Genomic DNA, 17,118 nt, shown 5'->3' with positions numbered 1-17,118 from the left:
TGGATTGCAGTTCATAATGTGCACAGATATGACGTGCTCTGTTATACTAAACTCTACCAATGATGAAGAAAAGTAAAAAAAGAACTCATGAATGGCAAAAAAAATTGTTATGTTGCCACTATAATTAATAATTGCATGGAGGTCACTAAACTTTAACTTCAAGGAAAACTCTGTGCTTTAAAGTTGGTATTATTTTAGGCGACAGTATATTTAGGTCACTATGGTCAAAATGAGTGTACATTACATTTTTTTGTAAAAATGTACAGGAGAGAAATCACTGATGATAGTATCTAACAAAAAGGTGGCTCATCTGTGACACTGGAGATAGCCGTGAAATGATTATAAAGGAAGACACTTCACTGGTAATAGCTGACTATAATATTGCAAAGCCTGATGATAAAAAATGTTGTCTTCAAAAGCCTGCTGAATTTGACCAGGCACCACAGTTATGGCAGCATTTCGTCACTTAGTCCAGATGCCTCTCTTTCTCAGTATTTAGGTTTCTGTCAGCTTTGTGAACCGCTCTTTTGCTTGAAAATGTTCTGCACTAGCTTGTTTTGAGGTCTGACACACGCCCCGGCTTTTACAGCGTGTTGTGGAATGTAATTCTGTTTAATTAGAGATAGAGAACAAATACCAGGCTGTGTGCCCTCGTGCGGAGAGAAGTGATTAACCACTGGCTTTGTTTAAATATAATCCTGTCAATCACAACGTCCTTTGTCTGTGGTGCTAATAAGTATTTCATTGTTCAGCAAACACGATTTCCCCTAAAATAAGATGAAGGATTAAAAATAATGAACTGTTCAACTGCTCATTTGCATCTTGTGTTAAGTTAAAGTGTGGGTTTGAGGAACAAATTGATCAGTGGTTCATTTCTATTAAGGTGTCTGGAGAATGTTAACATGCACAGAGGACAGATTTAATGAAAAGTTTCAGAGAAGGATCAGTACATTCGTGATAATGCTTATTCTATCCATATTTACATCTGTCCATTCAGTCATTTCATATACCAGCCCATCCATCAGTCAAATTAACTTCTATACTTCCGATAAGTCCTTTCAAACAGCTATCCATGCATCCACCCATCCATCCATTATCTATACCTCATTCTCTGTCCCACCTTTAACCTTAATCCATCCATCCATCCATTCATCCATCTCTATATATCTCCACCCATCCATCCATTACATCCATTTTCTCAATCAGATTTTTAATAAATGTTTTATTTGTATCAACCCATTCATTTACCCATCCATTTAATGAGCCAGCTCCATCTATCTAACAATCTGCCCATTTCTTATACTCCATTTATTTTTCATTTGCTCATTTTCTATTCCTGAACCACTCATCTTTCTGTCCTTCAACCATCAGTCTATACATATGCAGTCATCAAACCTGTCTTTTATTTTGTATGCCTGCTCCATCCATTCACATACGTCGATTGGTTTACGCATGTCTTATATCCTCCTGCCATTATACCCATTGGACAGGTCACCATTTTATCGCCGGGTCCATCGTATTCTTTTCCCTTCCATACCAGCTGCCATTTTGTCATTTCAATGTGTCACTTATTTCTACTTAATTAGGTTGCATTAATGGAAGATTATCAGAATTATTCACCTTGTTTTCTCTCTCTTGCACCAGCAGTGTACACTGCCATTACCCAAGACCCAAGAACTGCTAATGACATGTTCACACAGTGGACTTTTTTTCTCTTTCTTATGAATGTGTCAGACTCAAGAATTTTGCTAAAATTTACTTACTTAAAAATACTTATATTTCTAACAATCTGACCTCATATTCTGGATACAGCAATGTTTCCAGATGTCACTTGTGAATCCTGTATACTGCCTTACAGTGGCAAACCCAGTCAATATATGACCTGAATCTGGCATCATCACATCTATTTATTTTGGAAAAACATATTGCACTAGATGTATTTTTTGTGAAATAGCCTGCAGTGACCAGACAGTGGCTTGGTAATCTGTGGTCTCAAGAGCCCTCCATCACGCTTACTGCACTCTCTGCCTCATGGTTTCTACCTACAGGGGCGTTTTTTTGGATGCAAGGTGTTGCACTGTTTCCCAACACTGGACACTCGACTAAGCAGTGCCATAATAGATGAATGACAGGTACTCTTCAATGAGAAATCACTACAGGCTACACCCTTGGTAAGCCAAACACTGGCTGCACCTGATTAGATGACCGCTTCTGTTCATGGGTTTCAAATGGGACCAGCAAGGCAGCTCAAATGGAAATTTTTTAGTTATATTATGAGAACAGTTCATAAAATTGCCCTTCTGAAAAATATTTGAGGCAAGAAAGAAACAAACAATGCAGTTGCTGAATTTGTCTTCATTTAGATGAAAAACAGTTCATTGACAAGTTTTTTTTTCTGTGTCTTCAAAGGCCTCATGTGGTAGCTGGACACCCATTATTTGCATAAAGTAGTCTCAGCTTCAACTATATGCAAATGAAGAGAAGCAAACCCAGTGAAAACAGACATTTTGATAATCCACCACAGATGTTCAATGGGACTAATGTGCAGGGATTGAGCTGGCCACTCAAAGACCTTAATACTGTGCTCCTGCAGCCAAGTTCTACTGCCCTGGATGTGTGGCGAGGGGCATTATCTTGTTGAAACATCCAGTTTAACCTCGATGGAATAGTGCGTGTGCAGAAGGGAGTATGTGGGTTTTGAGAATGTCACAATACTTGGCAAAGTTCAAATCGCCTGACCTAAATATGTAGGGCAGGAATTGATGGGACTAGAAAACACTCCCACAATTTAACTAATTTTTCCTTGGAAGGAAAGGAAGGAAGGAAGGAAGGAAGGAAGGAAGGAAGGATTCACGTACACTGATCGTCACATAACTCTGTCGCATTCCTTGACAGAGTAATAAATATCTGTCTGTATGTACAACACAGAAATGCAAATAACTAAAAGTGGTAACCCACCAAGGCATGTACGATTATTACAAAAACTAGGGAATTTTTATTTGTGCAGTACAGTCCAAATTTATAGTCAGCAGAGAATGATAAAGAGTAATTACAGTGTGTAACATATTGTGAGTTAACAGTAATGTTTATGTTGTCTGGTTAAATGGTTGATTGCTCTGGAAATAAAAAAGGAGGAGAGTGAACAGATGGTGGATGGTGTGTGTTCAAATAAGTGTTTTTGCTTTTCGGATGCACCTAGACCAAAAGCACTCGTTAGTGCACTGCGAACAGCATGTTGTAGGGCTGTTTTGTCTGCATTGTCGCAGCTAGAACACCACACTGGGATGCAGTGTGTCAGTGTGTGCAAAATACTGTATCTGTAAAAGGTCAAGTCGTTGTTGATATTTAATTTTTTGAGTGACCTCAGGCAGTAAAGTCTTTGCTGGGCATATTTTCTTTTTAACCAGCTCCATGGTGTTTACTTTCTATTCATATCTATTCATCATGTCAGCATTATGAAAACTGAGCAGGTGTGGTTCCACTTCTCTATAATCAGTGATCTTTTCCTCAGTGTTGTTGGTGTTGAGAGCCAGTGTGTTTTAGACTCAGCATTATCAGAGATCAACGAAATCACTGTGGAGTAGTTTGCTTATTTTATTTTTGTGTTATGTATACACTACCATTCAAAAGTTTGGGGTCACTTAGAAATATCCTTGTTTCAGAAAGAAAAGCGTTTTTTTTTTCTCAATGAAGACAACATTAAATGAATCAGAAATACAGTCTAGACGTTGTTGATGTGGTAAATGACTATTCTAGCTGGAAACAGCTGATTTTCAATGGAATATCTACATAGGGGTACAGAGGAACATTTCCAGCAACCATCACTTCTGTGTTTTAATGCTAACTGTGTTATGCAATTATGTTAGCACATGAATTAAAGTGCGAGTTTTCTTGGAAAACGTGAAATTGTGTAGGTGACCCCAAACTGTTGAACGATAGTGTATATACACTTGATCACTATTTTATTATAAATGCCAAAGCGTTTGCACATGAAAATGGAAGACATGTATTCCTTAAGGTATATGAATGGAAATATGCAAAAATGTCCCACTGTGTTCTTTGTTTTTCTGTCAAGATTGGTCAAAGGCAGAGTATAGTATGTGAAGTTTATTATACTGATTTCTAAGTGAACTTATCAGCAGGAAAAGAATATAAAATGATGTCATTACAGCTTTTCTTTTTATAATGTCACTGTCCAGCCAATTCGAAATTATTTTTACTTGCCTTTGCTGTCCATTGTAGGACAGTTCTGGGAGGACTGGTGATGTGTGAATGTCAAGTGATTGCTATCTGATGATAGATTCTGCTGTTGCACCTCAGATGAATTCAGTTAATAGATACTTATGTGTTAATGTAAAAGTAAAATGTGTCCTCAAAGTGCTCTGCATAATGTTTTATCTCACATTCAAGTGGTGAGAAAAATAATTCCACCCTGCTGAGGTGTGACCTGATGAAGCAGTTTGCCACACGTTTCATATTCTCAAAGATTACATGAACAATGCATTTGAAACTCTAATTTAAAGTTAATGGAAGGTTACAGGGTTTTAAGGAAAAGCACATAAACGATATTACTGGAATGTGACATGGTGGTGCTTCGAACGTGTTCTCCAATTCCCCCGTTATGTTTGCAGAGGACCCGTTTCATTCAGAAGTCAGACTGTAATTTCTTCCTCTTTACAAGAAGAGAGGACAAACCGCACTTATTTGACCTCAGCTTTGAACTCTTAAAATGGAACATCTTCACTTTTAAAACGTGACAGTTTGCCTCGACCTCTCACAGACTTCATGTTGTTTGTACTAAGTTTTGTTAGATTTTCAAAGTCACACAAGGAAATAACATGCCAAACTCCTTTTGCTACCTTTAATTGATGTCTTGTTGGCCCTCTCTCAGACCTCAGACATCACTGGCCTTTACACACTATCTTTGTGTGAGATTGTAACATCCTTACTCAAAAATCCTACTTTCAAAGTTCTCAAAAATGTGAAGCTGCAGAAAAAGATAGCTGCTGTATCCTGGTAAACGAAAGTCACAGATAACCTTTCTCGGTTTAAAACACCTTAGCTAAAACAAATTATCTGTATGTTTAGGTTGATCAGTTTCGCCACAAGCAGCTGTGATAGAAGATGGCAAAGCCATAGCGGAATTTTTTGCTTTGAGATCCGAATACCCACACTAATGAGAAATCTTCACAGGAAACAGTCATGATCTGAAGATATATGTGCCCTCTTTCCCTATTAAGCCTTCATCTCGATGTCAAGGCAGCATCACTGAGGCTGACACTCGCTTTCAAAGGCGGGTTTTCAAAGTTTGCCTGCATCGCTGTGGAATCCGAGAAATGCTGCGCCCAAGGAATTGATGTGTTTGTAGGTGAAACTCATCTATAGTAACAATCTCAGTGAAATGGCACCAACGCTCCCCAGACCACTGTCTGAGAGATGACATTTTGTTGGACAGTATTTCATTCCTCATTTTCTTCTCATGTTCCATCCTTCATCGCTCTCTTTTCTCTTCACTGATGTACCCCGTTGCTTTTCTCTCCTACTCTCTGCCCAGAATATCCTTCCTCACATCCTTTGTCTTTTTTTATCCTACAAGTGATTCCATTCCATGTGATTCCATTTCCCTCTGTTAAACACATTATCTATAGAGGCTCGTATAGATTAAAATAAACAAACAAAAAAGATCACATCCTAAAGCGATATCATATTGCCTAAATAACAAACTTCATGACTAAGTGGTTTGTTTCCAACTCCATATAATATTTTTCCTTTTGTTGTTTTACAATCTACAGAAAGGGGAGTTCTTTTTTCTTTTTCTTTTTTTTTTGAAGAAATGGTGATGAAAGCAAGCAGATAAATGTCAGTAGTGTGTGGTCAGAGTCAGTGAATGCAGACTCCAGATGACAGAAATACCACTGAACGACAGATGGGAGGGACAGATTATTAAATAAATGATCATAAAGTTGGTTTATACATATTTTAATCATTAATCCACCATCTAATTTAGATCCTAACTTGTATTTAATACTGGAAACATTTGACTGACTTGGATTAGAATTAGTATGTCTGTCTTGTAATACTAACCCTTCACATCTTAACTAAATCACATTACTTTTATTTAATTAAATCACATGTATAAGCAATTTGTCAAAATCAAGTGGTCCTGGTCTTTATTACAAGAGCGTTTTACAGAGGAAATTAAGGAATCCACCCTACACCCCTCGCACCGACCCCTCCACATACAAATCCAAAATACACCAATCAAACAGCTGAGCAGTAGTAAAAATAATTGTTCTACTACATCTAGTGCCTTGCTCTCCACAAAGGGTCATCGACTACGATGACCATCAGAGGCGCGTGACGATGTTTAGTGTGAACTGACATTTAAATTAGAAGTTAATTTCCTATTCATTCATTCTATTTGTCATTCCCTCCACTTCCAGCTCCAGCAAGTGGGCAGCCTTCCCTCCCTCTCTTTTCCCTTTTCCCGTGAGTAGGTCACTGTTTGTGGAATGTGAACAGGTGCAGGCCGTTGGTTAATTACCTGAGTGTGCACACCTGTGATGGGGAGTGGTCTACCAATCAACTCTTCACTTTGCTCCATAAAAGCCTGGCTCAGTCCACGACAAAACGCTGGGCTGTTGAATAATGCTCAGTCAGCCAAACCCAGCCACTCTTGGAATGCTTGTTTTTTTGCTTGTTCATGCCAGTAACTGCGATTTTCCTATGTGCAGTCCATGACCACCCCTGCCTGCCTGCACTGATTACCAGAGCCACACTAACTGCGAAGCAACATCTGCTACGTCAAACACCACCTTTCTTCCACAATCCTTTGGTTCCTCTCCTTATCCGATTGCCAGCTAAGTAGCCCTCCTCTCGTTGTTGGTCTTTGCTGCGATACTTCTGTGTACCTGTAGGTCAGGGTCTTCTCTGTATTTGTTTCGCCTCTGTGGCATAACTTAATATTATTCTCGCCCATGCCCTTGGTGCATTTGTTTAGTCTTTCCTAGCTTGGCTGTACGAAGTCCTGGTTAGTCGCCACCCCTAGTAAATCTTTTTCGTAAGAGCTAGTCTTTCTGTGCATATTTCAGTATTCTAGTTTCATGTTTCCCTGTCATTCAGCTTCCAGTCAGTAGTTGTCATCCTCTGGTATTGTCTGTCTAGTTGCTGTCTGTGATCGTCATTTCCAGTTTACCTTTTACATTTCCTTGTGCATCAGTGTGTATTGATGTCTTTCGGTTGCGTTTTGTCATTCTGCATTTGAGTCTCTGACCTGCTCTGTAACACCATTTTGTACAGCTGTGTTTTGTTGTCATGTTGAGGAAGCTATTTAATTTGCAGTAATGCTGGTAGGAGGTAGCCTAGCCGCGCTAGAGCCATGCTCTGAAGACACAAGGGTCTAGGCACGCTCGACAGGGAGGGAGGCGGGCTAAAAGGTTGTCTATCAAATCACTCTGCAGCAATTGGGTAGGTACATGGGCGTAACCACCATCTCAGAAGTGAGGGACAAATTTTTCAGAGCGATTTATCATTCTCTTGCATTTAATTGCATCGTCCTTAGTGGCTAAAGAACCACATAATCCCTAACAGCCACAGTACAATACCAGGGGACCAACTAGGCTAGTTCTTTAAACTATAAAGTATAAAACTTTAAACTATAAAATCTAAAGTTTTAGGGGCCAAACTCTAGTTGAGTTGACAACAATGTCCCTTGAACATCTACTGGATGAGTAGCCAAAGGTGCCAAACACTGAACATGAAATGATCAGTACTGCCTGGTTTCTCCCTGCAATAGATATCTTATTTTCCGGAAGTTATAATCTCTCCTTACCTGTAAAGACCCTACATCCTTGTCCCTGCTGCTGGCCTCTGATCCATCTCCCCCCTGACTCTGCTCTTTCTGTTATGGCAATAAACATAAATGTGGTAAGAAAAATTCTGAAATAGCATTAGGAAGAGTAAAAATTGCAGTAGAATTTAACCTCAAAATCACTTTAACCCATAGATACATATTTTTTCTCAGCCACTTATATATTTTTTTTCACCTCTGCAGACCCTGCATGGTCAACATTACTGCTGGTCGCCGCCTCTGGTCCATCTCCTGTCTGACTCTGCTCTTTGTTATGGAAATAATCATTTAAAAAAATCTAAAAATCAAAATTCTGAGATAGAATTAGAAAGAGGAGGAGTAAAAAATAGTTGTAAATTTATACCATAGATAGCCTATTCTTTTTTTTTTCTCCTCCCTGACTCTCCTCTTTTGGGACCAAAAGACTTAAATACATGGAGAGCAATTGTGAGCACATCTTCCGCCCAGAAATGAAAGAGGACTGGGTTTATTCCAAGAATAAACTAATTAGCAAGTAATGTAACAGAGGCAACCACATTTGAATTGTTAACTAGCTTAACATATTGATATATTGCCACGTTTTACCTTGTCATCATTTAGCTAACAAGTCTAACATTGTTTGCATCCAACAAGGTCACACAACTTACACGGTTTGTTTGGAAAAAACTGTGTAAAGTTTTTTGCTTCTTGCTAGCTCTGGCTGGTTTGCTAAACATTATTTCAGACGCACGTTCAGCACAGCAGCACGTCTCCTGTGGAACACCTGCGTTAGCATGCGTTCATGGTGCATTCAAAGACGGCTCGGGAAAACACGTTACTGGATGCTAATAACGGGTTTAGCTGTTGTAACGGTTGAAAAAAGTGCGGGGGACAGATGTGGAAAGTGTGGGGGACATGTCCCATGCGTACCCCGCGTCCGTTACGCCCATGGGTAGGTATACAACCAATCAGCGCAACGAATAGGCTCCTAGAGCGCTGGAAATCAGAGGATGCGGTAGTTCGGTGAAGCCTTATTTATACAGTCAATGGGTGAAGCTCAAGTATATTAAACACATGTTAACAGAAAGATTATTCAGAGTCAGTGCTAATGGAGCTCAACGACTCTTGTCGTTTTTGTTGTCGACCCTGGCAGAGAATTAAATTCGTTGCCGTGGGTTGTCTAGCGTGGCTAGGCTAGTTGTTTCCGGTTGTTTCTGTCAGAATCAATGAATCGTCACTTAGTTACGCCCCCCTTCTGACTCTACACTTCATGGTGATTCGTCCAGCCAGTTTTAGGAGCATCCAACCTCGAGCCTTATGGAGGGTAACTAGAGCCACCCTGGCAGAGAATTAAATTCGTTGCTGTGGGTTGTCTAGCGCAGCTAGGCTAGGTAGGAGGCAAATCCAAGTGAAGGCAAATGTATTTTTTTTCTTCGTTTGCTTTAGGATCTGATTGATGGTTTGTCAGCATTTCTTTTTATATTGTGTCTGTATTGAGTAACGTTATGACCCATTGTTAGTTTCGTAGTTTGGAAATGAGTGTGTAGGCTAGGAAGCCTACTGTACAAGCCCAATTTAATGCAAATTCTGTTCCTCTTTAGAAGCAGTCAACATTTTAAATAAGGGTTGCTAGTCTGAAAAAATGTAACATTGAAGGGTATTTTGCAAGTAACTACAGTGTTTAAGGTGTAGATGAATAGAGTAAGTTAGAGGTTTGTGATTCTTGTGGTTTAAGATGGAGTGGGCACACAGAGGGTTCCACTCACTCCAGAATAGGTACAAGTCAGTCTGCAGTGCAGTTAATGATTTTGCCCCTCATATGGCACACATTAAAACACAGGGCTCCCATGGATGTTTCTGAAACGGCTCGTTCCAGATTATGCTGTTGCATCATTTCAGTGATTATTCCTGAGAGTGTGCTTAGCATTTTAATTGACCTTAGCACAGGACCTCTAGAAAATGTAGAACATCCAACTGTGTCTGTGCATCATCAGTGGAAGCATGGACAAATCAAAGCACCTCAAACGTCTGGCAGTGACTATTTCAACTGCAACGCTTTTAATAATGGATTTCTAAGGTGTGACAGATGGAGAGTCTCCTCATACAGCCTTTCCTCAAAACAAGTATTTGTTGTGCACACCATTTGTTTTCTTGGATTACATTCCACAATATCTCAGCATTTTTGGTTTTGCCTCAGAAATGTCACTTTTAATGTCACCCCACAAGTTTTCTATTGAATTAAGGTCTGGGGATCCCCGGTTCAAATCCCGACCTGGGCCCAGGATCTTTCTGCATGGAGTTTGCATGTTCTCCCTGTGCATGCGTGGGTTTTCTCCGGGTACTCTGGCTTCCTCCCACAATCCAAAAATATGCTGAGGTTAATTGATGACTCTAAATTGCCCGTAGGTGTGAATGTGAGTGTGATTGTCTGTCTGTATATGTAGCCCTGCGACGAAGCGGTGTATAGAGAATGGATGGATTGGGCTAGCCACTCCATAAGGTTAATCTTGTTGGTCTGGAAGCAAGATGCTGTTCGCTTGCTGTCTTGTTTGGGGTCGTTGTCTTGTTGAAAGACTCAATTTTACAGGCATTTTCTCTCTGACATGAGGCAACATGACCTCAAGTGCTTTGATGAATTAAAACTGATCCACAATGAAATGCAGAAGATAGGCCTGACCTCATAGTATGAGGAACATCCTCATAACATGATGCTTGCGCCACCATGCTTCACTGTCTTCACAGTGTACTGTGGCTTGAATTCAGTGTTGGGGGGTGCCATTTCTCTTTAAGTCAGTCAGTGTTTTCTTTGGTAAACTGTAACCTCTTCAATGCATTTTTGCAACAATGGGACTTTGTAGGGGCTTCTTGCCCATAGCTTGGCTTCACATCTAATTGGTACAGTACTCACAGGTAACTTTAGACCTTCTTTTATCTCACTGGAGCTGATCATTGGCTGAATCATTTTGGTTATTCTTCCATCCATTCAAATAGTAGTTTTCCATTTTCTTCCAAGTCTAGCTGGTGCTGATTGCCATTTTAAAGCTCTTGAGATCATTTTAGCAGAGCAGCCTATTATTTTGCACTTCATATGGTGTCCCCTCTCCAATCAACTTCTTAATCAAAGTACACTGTTCTTCTGAACAACGTCTGGAACAACCCACTTTACTCTGAATTTCAGAAAGAAATGCACTATAACCAGAATGTACAATACTTGCTGTCTTCTTCTTTAAATGAGGTACACCTGTTTTTTTTATGGAATGAATGACCTCACTCATTGAATTCCACACTGCTATTATTTTGAACACAGCCCTTTCAATTATGAAGAATCAGCAGCATGCATATCATGACTGTTGGTTTTCTATTACTCTACTAGAACTACTAGTATATTACTTGTCATGTAGAAATATAATTTCTACCAAAAACAGCGATTGATCTGGTTGGTGATGTTGGACTGTTATTATTTTGAACACAACTGTATGGGACGAGTTATGATGTATATGGTTTTGGCCTGCAAAAGAAGTTGTCCCACTAACTGTGTTTCTATCACTATGTAGCACAAATCTGACAAATTCTGAAGCAGTTCTCTACTCTCTGTTCTAAGGCATTCCTACCACATGAGCACATGCTTCAAAAGCATAAAGACAGTCAAGCAAAAAGTCAGCATACATTTGTGATTTTACCCAGGACTAGAATCCAAGCCTCCCCAATGAAAATCCTCCATCCAACCCATTTGCACCACCCCATCCTGTTCTCACTGTTTACATATGGAATTATTGCCAAGTTATTTCAGAAAAACTATCTACCCCAGATTTAATGAAACTTAAAGGAAATGCAAATGAATGCCTATTTCCATTCCCTGCTGTTATGCAACTATTAGAGGTTGGTTTGTCAAGATAAACAGCTGGTAGTGCTAATTCTCCAGTTGGCTGCCATAAAAACAAGAAGATGGCACATTGAGATGTTGGAAAAACAACATAGAAAATGCGGTGAAAATATGACATTTCTGTATATTTCATCTACTCCTTTGGGGAGGATTACAGCTTCCTGATTACAACAAACACGCCAGTCTGCTGCTATTTTTACTCTTTCCAGTGAAGCAACTGGATATTGAAGTGACATGCTTCACGTCCATCATTATTTTTTTTATTAAGTCTCCTTTTATTGAACTAAGTTACATTTTCTTTAATTGAGTTATCAACTTTTCTACCTCAGTCAAGCGTAAAAGCTCCTAAGATATCTTAATTATTTTTTCCTAATTTCTGCACCTGTAACAGGTGGATGGCAGAAATGTTTGTCACCTACCCTTAATTAATCCGTGAGATTCATTAAGATATGCCTTGTCTGGGTATGTTCAATTGGTATAAGACAAGTCTAATGATTCTACATGTACAGTGGGTATGGAAAGTATTCAGACTCCTTGAAATTTTTCACTCTCTGTGTCATTGCAGTCATTTGCCAAAATCAAAAAAGTTCTTTTTATTTCTTATTAATGTACACTCAGCACCCCATCTTGACAGAAAAAAATACAGAAATGTAGAACTTTTTGCAAATTTATTAAAAAAGAAAAACTGAAATATCACATTCCCCAAAAGAACTACTCAGCAGACTCATGCTAATGACCACCATTAGCACACGAGGGCTCAGTGACATCTGTGCATTTCAACGACCCCCACCGATACGCACAACGACCATCGTTGAGTAGTCAGATGAGTTTTGGTATCAGTCGTTGGAATAATAGCCCTGGACACACCTCAGAGGTTTAAAAGCTGAGGCCACACCAACCACCACCAGAACTGAAGAAGCCTCTTGGATGAGAGGTGAAACGTCTTCAAGGAACTTTCTTAAAGTCCTGTGGATTGATTTAAACTGCTTTGGATAACCATGACCTGGATGAATGAGAACCTACACAGACATCGACACTCACTGCAGTAATCAGCAGGTAGAGTGCAGGGAGAGAGAGAGAGAGACATGAGGGAAAGGTGACAGTCAGATCAAAACAGACCAGGAACCAAGGGAGAAGAAGGGCAGGGGCTGGAGCAGGATCCTAACACTCATATAGAGCCGTGTGACGGCGGATTCATCATCTCTGTGCGCCAACTAGTTCCTGCACGAAATTTGTTTTGCCGCAAACGATGTACATCAGAATGATGGAACAAGACTTTCTTAATAAATTTGTGGGAGATTTCAACATAACCACAAAACACTGTAAGTTGAGGATGTCGTAAAGCGAGGACCTATTGAATGATTAAAGTCATCACCTCACCTCTCGGTTTAATACAGCATATGGCTGGCTGTGGCTCTTTTGTGTGCTGTACAATATGTTCAAGCATTTCTTTAGCATGGCCTAGCGAACTGCCACATGTGGGTAATAGAAGGGAAAATAAAGCGAGCCTGTGACTTCCATCATCTCTTTTGGATGGTGCTCTACTGAACTATGAGTGTGACACGTGCCATGCTAGATTGTTAACATAGTTATTATAATTGCCACATGCTGTGAGAGACGTTTGATGTGAGACAATGTTTTTAAATGCTGCCTTTCTGGGAACACAACTTCCCGACTAAAGATGTGCATGAGCTCAGTGAAAGCTCATCAGCACATCAAAACTATGGAGCAGATAACAAGATTTTAAATCCACGACATGTCAGCTCTGATCCAACCCACTCTTTGTACTGTGAGCCTGATCCGTAAGTAGATGATGTTGAGGAAATGATTGCTCTGTGGTATTGTTTTCACCTTCTTTTCTCTCTCCTATGCCTCTGTTCTCTGCAGCACTTGCGTGTTTCTCTCCTTCCTCTTTCAGTCACATCAAAAGCAGCCTTTTCCGCTTAATGGGCCATTAGCTCTGCTCTGAGTTTCTGTCAAAAATCTCCCCAGGCTTCTCATCTTGCCATTTCACTCATATGTTTCAATGCTACAAAAAAGTGAAAGATACAGTTGTGCTTCTGTTGGAGAGGAAAGTATATGTGCCTCCGTTACTGCAGCAGAGCATATAGGAATCATTAAAGCAGCAGCAGCAGAGGTACAATACGGCCAGCATTCTTGGTCCAGCCAAATATTTCAAAGCTGAGAATTCTGACCCCTGTAAAGTACAGTTCTAGTGTGATTTCCATAATTTCTATTTTCTTCATCCCCCCCCTCCCATTTACCACCACTTTTAAGATTTTTGTTTGTTTTTTGTATTTACTCCACCGAGGAACGTAGTGGAGTTATGTGACGATTGTACGTTTGTCTGTCTGCTTATCTGTCTGTCTCCGTCAGCATTACTCATGGATTTGGATGAAATTTCAGGAAACGTCAGAAATGAGACAAGGACCAAGTGATTAGATTTTGACAGTGTTGCGGCTTATAGTCGGGATCCACGGATTTGTTAAACATTTCTGTATCATTGCGAGATAGTGGCATGGCATCACTGTAACTATGACAACAAGTGAACACTACGTCAGATGCCTGCTGACAATCACATGGTTGTGATCCTACTACAAATCAACCACTGTGGACATATGGGGACTTATTTGTCTGATGATACAAGGAAGTGTTGATTAAATTGTATGGGTGTTTCCGAGTCCCATCAGTTCCTGCTGTATCAGTCCATAATGTACACATGTATACATGCCTGTGCTCAGCCCAAGGTCATTTTCTTTGTAGGTACATCTGTATTAAATGGCCATATTCTATGTTGCCGTGATTTTTGATTGTCAGTAACTAATAAACAAATGCTGCATTTCTGAGACCGAAAAATGCTGCATTTCTGTCAATGCTATATGGAGCAATGAAGAACCTCTCTGACTGCTTTTGTAGTTTTCAGTGCACTATAAGAATAGATTATTAAACCACTTTTGCCAAGCCATTTCTCAATCCATCACCAGAGGGGAGGTTTCACAACAAACAAAAATGTTTTATGCAAACATGAGTCAGATTGCTAAAATCAGACTGCCTTTGTAAACGATGCCCACATTCTGGATAAGTGAAGGGTGAAACATTTTGACGTTTTTCAGCATCCTTATTTCCTCCTTTCCTGCTCCAAACAAATAAATAAATTACCAGTTCAAAAACAGTGATAGTCACAGGAATACTGAAGCGTTTCATTTCCAAGCCTAGACTGTAAAAAAGATGAATTCATGTTTCATGCCAGAGGGGCATGCAGGGGTGGTACAGGCCACCCCGACATCTGATTGGTCAGCCCGGGTAGGGTCAAAATCTTTGCACAATTTGACTGTGACTTTTTCTTCTGACAGATTAATAATAAAAAGATGAAAGAGCATTGTGCATCTCTTTGTCTCAGTCCCTTTCTTCTATATTATGGGGCTCATTATTTTTATTTTTTCTTACTAGAATGTTTAAAGCTGTGCACTGACATTTATGTTGCCCATAGGGTTTTTGAGTTCTCGACTTTCTGTGTTCTGCTAACAAAAGATGTGCATTCCATCATTTAACCTTCTGAATTCTGAGCAGTTTCTGGGTGTTTTTTGCTGCTGTCATTTTTTTTCTTACTGTGGGTTCCCATACTTCTGTGGAAACAGCACAACTATGGCTGCAAGCAGAAAGAACTAAAAAATGGTCTTTGGTGCAGTATGACACAGTGATAATACCAAAAATTACAAAATAAATAAACCCAAGAGAAGCAAAAGTTGAAAACTAAAATCAACTTTCTGGGGGGGGGGGGGGGGGGGGGGGGGGTTCTAGATGATATCAATCGGTAAAAAATAGTGGTTCTACAAACTATTTTTACTATGTTTTTTTTTCACACTGCTCTGCACATCAGCTCCATAAAGATATTTCACCGTGCTGAATGTATCTTCCTAAAGTTGACAACTTGCTGCTCTGTGTACTGTTTTTGAGCCATGCAGCATTTTCTTTTAACCAGTTTTTGTTTTGCTCTCAATCTCTCAAATGTTTTTATTTGCCCACACGATGTTTGAAATAACATGATTTTGATGAAATATCATAATTTTCAACTTGGCACTTTTTTCAGATGGAACTGCAGTTCTAAGTTGAAAGTTAAAAATTAAACAATTTCTTTTGTTTTTACAGTTTCTGGTGTTGATAAATTTTGATGATTTTTAGGTTGACATTTGGGGTTTTATTTTATTTATTTTGTCCACTGCTTATTTGACCTTTACTTTTTTACCTGTCGTGTTGCAGTGCATCAAATAAAGTTGTCTGCTGTTGGATATCTGTTTTTGTGTAGAAACAGAATCCTAAACAAGTTCTCCTGCATTGAAACTCCCAGATGAACTGCAGATTTCTCCTCCTTACATATTGTGAGCACTAAATATCGTCAGTGACTCAGATGCTGATCCCTTGCGTGACTACATAATCATGCACAGTCACTGAGCCGTTGTCTAGGTACACACTGTCAGTGTTAGGTATAAACCTTTAATGCATGGACGAGTGGGCTATTTCATGCATGGATACGCAGAAGGGATTGTCATCTGAACTGATGACTAGCTCAGATGTTCGCTATTTGATTCAAAGTGACACAGACTTCTCTGCTCTGATATAAAGTTGCTAGAGTCAAGTTGTGGTTCTGGCACAGCTTCACCTAGTGGCAGACTGCATAGGGAAAAGAGGCCGTTTCAAAAATAAAAACTACAGCAGAAGTAGTACTGAGATTACCTGCATTTATTTTAAACTCATACCGTAATGGAATTTATGCAAAACTTATATTTCCCTGTTACAAGATCCATCCATCCGTTCTCTATACACCGCTTTATTCTCACTAGGGTCGTGGCTGGTGTTGGAGCCTATCCCAGCTGACTCGGGCGAAGGCAGGGGACACCCTAGACAGGTCGCCAGTCTGTCACAGGGCTACGTATACAGACAAACAATCACACTCACATTCACACCTACGGGCAATTTAGAGTCATCAATTAACCTCAGCATATTTTTGGACTGTGGAAGGAAGCCGGAGTACCCGGAGAAAACCCACGCATGCACAGGGAGAGCATGCAAACTCCATGCAGAAAGATCCCAGGCCCAGGCCGGGATTTGAACCGGGGATCTTCTTGCTGCAAGGCGAAAGTGCTAACCACTTTACCACTGTGCAGCCTCTGTTACAAGATGTTGGATGCAAAAAAATAATTCAAATAAGTGAGTCATTGTCTTGGTCCTGTGTGCACTGTATATTGCTGTGTTTTTGTCTTTATTACATTGTAACTAAACATATCATGTCCGAAGTGGTTCATAGAGGTAAACGGCACGCTTTTCTTCCAGTTTCCCATACAGTTTTAAAGTGCCTTTACATGCATTCAGTCTTTCACTCATCTTTGTGATGATCTCCAGCTCTCTG

This window comes from Acanthochromis polyacanthus, chromosome 11 (assembly GCF_021347895.1).
Source record: "Acanthochromis polyacanthus isolate Apoly-LR-REF ecotype Palm Island chromosome 11, KAUST_Apoly_ChrSc, whole genome shotgun sequence".
Taxonomy (NCBI): domain Eukaryota; kingdom Metazoa; phylum Chordata; class Actinopteri; family Pomacentridae; genus Acanthochromis; species Acanthochromis polyacanthus.
The sequence above is the reverse complement of the archived record's forward strand: the minus strand, read 5'-3'. Positions refer to the sequence as shown.